This window comes from Pinus tabuliformis, chromosome 4_2, assembly GCF_031772625.1.
Source record: "Pinus tabuliformis cultivar Carrire ecotype Pingquan chromosome 4_2, CPIR1, whole genome shotgun sequence".
Classification (NCBI taxonomy): domain Eukaryota; kingdom Viridiplantae; phylum Streptophyta; class Pinopsida; order Pinales; family Pinaceae; genus Pinus; species Pinus tabuliformis.
Window position 1 is genome coordinate 729,499,660 of NC_142304.1, and position 7,195 is coordinate 729,506,854.

The window sequence follows — 7,195 nt, forward strand, 5'->3', positions numbered from 1 at the left end:
AAGTTTCAACCAGATTAGAATTGAAAGAAATATAATACAGTAAATTTCTCGACTAGTTAATTTTCTCACATAACATCACTGAACATACAGTACAACAAGTGGCCAAGAGCGTCAGTATCATCCAACTGCCCTACTTCAAAAATTATTTTCACAATCAATTATGCCATGATTTTTCAGAGAAGTTGACGGTTTTTCCTCCTTATGGGTATGGTGGGACATTTGATGCCATGCCATCGATTATATAATTGGTGGGCTCCCTTCTACTATTTAATGGAAACCCTTATAAATTGGTTATGCATCTGAGCATTCAAACATCAGGTTTGAGCTGAGGCATATCCCATGAGTGAGTGAGAAAGGTGTGAGAAATGGCTGGGAATGGGATGTTGAAATTGATGTTCTTGATTTGGCTTGCGGTGGTCGTGATGACTGCATGGGTTGTGGTCACAACTGAGGGTGCCATATCGTGCAACCAGATGGAGATTTCCCTCATTCCATGCATAGGATACCTAATTGGAAATGTGGCGACCCCTTCTCCCGCCTGTTGTCCTGCCATTAAGGGGCTAGATGCTCAAGTTAAGGCTACCCCTTATAGGAAGGCCATGTGTAACTGCTTGAAGAATCAAGAAAACTCATTTAATGTCAATCTAGCGAAGGCTTCCAATATGCTTACTCTGTGAAACATCACTGAACTCAACCTGCCTATCACTCCTAATGTCGATTGTTCAAAGTATGCCTCCCAATCATCTATCCCTTTCATTCTTCTTTCTCTCTCTGATATGACATTCTTGATTTGGACTTAATGGTTTTATGTTGTTTTGTATATGGCAGAATTCATTGACGAGGTCTGCTAATGATCGAATCTGGGATGGTGGTTTAGTTAATTGATGTAGTGCAAGTATATTAATTATTATATGAGCTTCACTTGTAACATAAAAGGTTGTAATCAGTCCTTGTCCGTTTGTGTTTACTATTTTCTCCCGGGAACGTCCAGTTTAAATAAATAAATAAATGACGATGCCAGTCACTTTTCAATTTTGTTTTTCTGTGTTGTGAATATATACATTGATCTACTTGCTTACTAACTTTTCTGTATAAATTAAATGATTATTAAATAATTGGTAAGCATAGATAAATAAGTTTCAAAATTATTAATTACTCATTCATCATATATTTCAAATTGCTATATATATGTTTTTATAGAAATTTATTCTATTTTATCATAGAGATTTTTAGTATTTAAACAAATTTTGATATAATATCATGAGCTAATATCATAAATAATAGCATAACCTATAAACATAATAATATAGACATAATAATTTTAGAGAAATTAATTATGTAAATATACCAACTTAATTATAAAAAAACAATTTCAAAATAATAGCATTGCTTTTGAAAGATGCTTTTTATAATATAATGAGAGAGATGCGTAAATATTTAGCAGACATTTAAAAAAATTAATAGGGTTTCCCTTTGAGAGCAACTCAAACTCCCCAAGCTGCCTATGTGTGCGGTTGTTCATTGTCCAATCGATACCTGCATCACGCGGCATATCTCGGTGGTTACTAAAGTTAGATGGGACTTTAGTTATTAGGTTCCATGCAAATATCGTTGTACTTCCGTCACACATATCTAGGAAGTTACTAAATTCGGGTGGGACTTTAGTTATTCATGAATAAGCATGTGAAAGGGTTAAAATGTATTTAATTGGATAGGAAGCGTTTAAGGAGTGTTTAAGGAGTTTTTTAGAATCTTTAGATAATGGGGAGGAAGTCCTTGTTGATTTTTTCTCATCCATCACCAATAGAATAACTAGGGATCTAGTTTTTATTTATTTTTCTTATAACTCATTTATTATGCTTCTTGTAAGTCATTTTTTGTACTATGTGTTAGGCAGGTATTCAATATTCATTGTAATCATTTGATCGACTATGTGACATATCAATGATGCAATTCTTGAGATACCCCTGGTTAACTAAGATCTAAAATTCTACTTACACTCTTTTGCGAAATATGGTGACACTTTAACTTTCATCATGGAAGAGTAACAACTTAATGCTACTCTTTCCTACACTACTTCCTTATCGCATTTCCCTTGCAACATCTAGTGTAATTGCTAGTACTATACCCTAGGAATATAACCCATAGATTAATAAACCCAGGGGATTGATATTATAAGCCCAATGAAATAATAAAACCAAGGGATTAATTCACAGCTACCAGAACTTGGTTTGATACTACATGTTTTCCCTACAGAACACAACATCAAATTTCCACTAAATAAAATCCTAGCAAGTACAATTAATATCTAAATGCAAAATACGATAGAAAATAAGAAGATTGATGTGATCCAACTTAAGGGGATCATGAATGAGTTCAACTACCTTATCATCCACAAAAGTGCCCAGAATATTCCCTATATCCCAACTTTTACCACTATAATCTTTAGGTTCCCACATATACCTTTATTGGGGAAATGGGAAATTGTTGTAACTTGTAAAATTTAAATAAGAAATTCCTTAATAAAAAACCTTGTCACCAACTAATTGACACCTAGAAAGATTTTCGAAACTAACATTTAATTAACAATCATTTATTATTATTATTATTATTGAAATATGATAAAACTAGTACATTCATTTGAATTAAGTCTTTGATAAATATCTATAGACATCAAACCATAATAAACATTAAAACACTTATGTTATCATATATATTAAGTTTTTTTTGTTTTGCTTTGTCTTTTTTTTCTTTTTTTTAAAATAAGAATCACTGATTTTCATTAACGAAAAGAGGAATATAAAAGTTACTAAAATTAAAAAAATCAGAAAAATGAACTAAATTGTAACTTTATTATTATTATTATGATTATTAATCACAAAAATGATTAATATATAAGTTAAACATATAAGCAAACCATAAAAATGAACTAAATTGTAACTTTATTATTATTATTATTATTATTAATCACAAAAATGACTAATATATAAGTTAAACATATAAACATTAAAAAATGTGTAATCATATTTTTAACCATGGAGATTCGTCCCCATTTTATCATGGATATTTTTAATTTGTATTGTTATAATACTTGCAAAGACCATGGCTTTTCAATACCACATCCTCAAAAACCTTAACTCATTTCATATGATAGTTGTTCACATAACATTTCTTTTAATTAATGAATTTAATTAAAAGGAAAAGAAATGCATAACTATTTTGGAAATAAATATCAGTTTTTTATTTGTTTATAACCAAATATTATGATCAGCCTATAGTAGTTTGAAATTTGGTACACATAAATCCATACATTCACAATAAAATTATTAATTCCATGAGATGTGATATACTAGCCATTAACTAATGGTGACACTATTTTAATTTTTATACAATGAAAAATTTGGCTTAATCATATTAAAAAATAATTAGTAATTAAAAATAATAGACGTTATTGTTAATTGTTACAAAGTATAACTTAACTTAGTTTGATAAATGCGTAATAGTAATTGGCAATATAAATGTTTATTTTGAGAGAACGTTTATACTTAATATATGACCACATTCTAAACATAAACCTGGTTGGTAACCTGGAATTTATATTTTTCATCGTAATGTGTAATTTATATGAAGTTCAATTTATATTTGACACTATATCATCTTAGCCTTTAGGTGTAGTTGGATATATTGATGAATATAGAAATCATAATAGTCTTAAACTATGTAGTTTGTTTCAAATATAATTTTGTTTGCAACATTTATCAATGATAATATATTTTAAAGGGTTTTGAGGTTTTCAATATTACAATTGTTTATTTCATTTTTTTTTAATATTAAAAAAATATATTTTTTTAAATATTGAAAAAAATAATATATTCAAGTATTTGAAAGATGTATATTTTAGAATATTTTTTTGTATTTAATTTTAAACAGCTAATATTTTTTCTATTCATCTTCAAATTCTAATTCAAATTTAGTAACTATAATGTATACTATTTAGAATATTCTATGGAGATTAAATCCTTATCATCCATATAATAATTATTAGTAATTAAAATAAAATTATACAAACCTTATTCTAAAATAAAATTTAATAAACATTTTTACTTAATTGAAAAATATAAATTAATTTTTTTAGTAAATTATTTTAATACCGTAATTTTTTTAGTAAATTATTTTAATACCGTAATTGAAATATGAAAAAATTAATATTTTTTTATTTAAATTTTTAATTAAAAATATAAATTTATTTTAAAGTAAACTTATATTTCATTTTATTTAAAAAAATTAATATAATATATATTATTTGATTTAATATTGTCTAATACTACATGACTCCATCTCCATCTTCTAAATTGCAAAACCCTACACAAGGCGAAAATCATATTTATATTTATTTTACTTCCTCAAATTATAACATAATCATTACTATGGAACCTTTATTTTTGGACAACTATATATAATTTTAATAAAAAACATAGCGATATAATTTTTATATTGATTTATATTTAATTTTAATAAAAAACATAGTGATATAATTTTTATAGTGTTTTATATTTTTAGTTTAAAAAAATTATATTGTTTATTTAGAAAATTTTATATTGTTTTAAAAGGTTTTCTCTAGTATAATATGGTAGAGATGTTGTAATGTTTTATAAATATTTTAAATTGGTATAAATAAACTAAAAATCTATGTGTTTATTCAATTAATTGAGTTTTGCTTTAGCAAATCACCTTGTTAGGTGGAATTTGCCTATTTTCTTTGGGAAAAAAAATAACTATATGTTAAAATAAAAATAACTTTAAACTTAAAAATAACAACAACAAAAAATTTACCTTATTATTTTTTTAATTAATTTTTGTTAGGTAGTTAAGATAAACTTGACTAGGTCAAGTTGGTGGTTTTTAGGCTCCAGATTTATGAGAATTTATAGACTCCAAATTTATGAGAACCTATGGTGTTCACCCATCGTATTCATGTGCAATATATCATATTTAAAAAAAGAAAGTAAAAGAGATTTGATCTTTCTTAATGTTATTTATATTTATTTTTACTTCATAAAATTATAACATAATCATTATTATGGAATTTTTTTTTTACAATTTTAAATGGTGGAAAATTAAAGGTAATATAATCTTTACCTAATTTTACACTAGTAAATTTTTTTGTTATTACACTTTAAAAGAAAACCTAAGATAGAAAATATTCAAATTATTTTTTTATATTTTACCATTTTGACAAGTTTTAAAATAATTTAAACCATAACAATTACATTAGTAAATGTGATTTGTATCTTACACACAAGTGCTATAACAACCATTAAAAAAAATTAAAACACACAAGTGATATAACAACCATTAAAGAAAACCAAACCATTGGAAAAATTAAAAATTTTGAACTGATTTTCCATAAATAAATAGAATGGAATCTAGGAAGAAATAGATACTTTACTAATGAATAACATTGTGGTTTTTCTAAAATTGCAAGGAGGGCCTTTGTCCATGTTCGTAGATATTCTGGGATTTTGATGGTAAGAGAAAATGTGCACATAATCCACGTAAAATTAAAATTTCAAATTAACCAAAATTATACTTCGATTGCAGAAATTTTCGCAATTCCTTGTCATTATCAAAATACACAATCCATCCAATCTCATATGACTCGCCAAATTAATCTCTTCATAATATGGGCAAATCTCAAGATGATGAAGTCCGCAACAGCGCCCACACTTAATGGCGGAGGCCACACCACGGATTCTGGCAACTTCGGATTGAGATCAACACAGCACTAACAGCGATTCAAATACGCCAGATTAGGTTTGAGCTCGTCCTCTCACATCAAACTTCTAACTTCCCATTAAATTATTAGTCCCTCATCTCGCAATGGCCAGGGATTATATGAATCAGGTTTGTTTGATTTAGCATTAATTCGAAGTATTATTTCGGAGAATGCGTTGGTTAGATCAAGGTTTTAAAATGCTCTGTGCCCTCCGTGCCATCTTATTTGGCCTCTTTCCGAGGCAGGCCAGAGCTTAGGCTAAGGGAAATAGCCGTGTATATTATTGCTGACCGTCACAAGAATTTGTGTATTAATGTTAGCGTTTCTTAGCATTAGTTTGGAGAGTTTGGAATTTTAATTGAGTGTTTGGAATTTTAATTGTTAGCAATTTTGATTTGAGCGTATTGGCAGGCAGGTGTTCTGCATGCAGGGGCTGCCGCTGTGCAGTTGTCCGTGCATGGAGCTTAATCTGGATCAGGTACCCGCTTTCATTCTAAGGTAAGAAGGTAGGGTATAACCTTGCGGGCGGTTTCACCTTGCTCTCTCGATGGTCTTCGTGCAGGTCAAGTTATCCGACGTTCCTTCGATTGCCCTACCAGCTCTTCCTTTGGTTCACTCTGGTTCAATAGTTGTCAGGCTTCATTTATGTATGTTTTTTTTGTTGGCTTCTGAAAGAAGCACTGTGCTGAGAGTGTTTGCGAGGCTGTTTGAGTCTCGTTTTTTGGAGCTTTAGGATTTTTGAATACGGGATCTGTCATGGAGGAGGCCGCGGAACGGGATTTGCTTTAGCTGCAACGAGATTTTTGCAGAATGCATTGCTGGAAACATAGCCGTGACAAGAATATAGTTGGGGATGCCTCGGTGTCCTTTCTTAGCCGTTAACAAATAACTCGAACGGTTCTGGACGTCGTAGGTTTGTATCTTGCAAGGAAACGGGGACAGAGCCTTGACATTGTTTGAGCAGGGATCTTTTTGGTCGAAAAGGGAACGAAGAAACGGGAAATGGGCATGCAAGACTGTGTTGTCGAATGGAAATTTAGAAAGAAAAACAGAGGGCTCTACTGTTTCTGGCGGAGAAGTAGAGACATTTGCTGGATAAAAAAGGGTTACTGTACATAGATATCTGACAAATCTGTGGCAGGGGAAGTAAGCCTTGACATTGTTTGAGCAGGGATCTTTTTGGTCTAAAAGGGAACGAAGAAATGAGAAATTGGCATGCAAGACTGTGTTGTCGAATGGAAATTTAGAAAGAAAAATAGAGGGCTCTACTGTTTCTGGCGGTGAAGTATCTGGTGGTGGAAAAGCTGAAGTCAGGGGACACTTGGCGAAATATTGGGAAATCAAAGCTCAGGGGTTGTTCATTCTGCTATATTTTCGCCCCAAGCTTAAGGGAAAATGAGGTTGTCGAATGGAAATTTA

The 7,195-nt window shown here is 30.0% G+C and overlaps 1 pseudogene; it reads left to right on the plus strand.

The window, feature by feature from the left end:
* The first annotated feature begins 365 nt into the window (after window positions 1-365).
* Window positions 366-677, plus strand: LOC149171669 (non-specific lipid-transfer protein pseudogene; annotated as a pseudogene).
* Window positions 678-7,195: the final 6,518 nt, after the last annotated feature.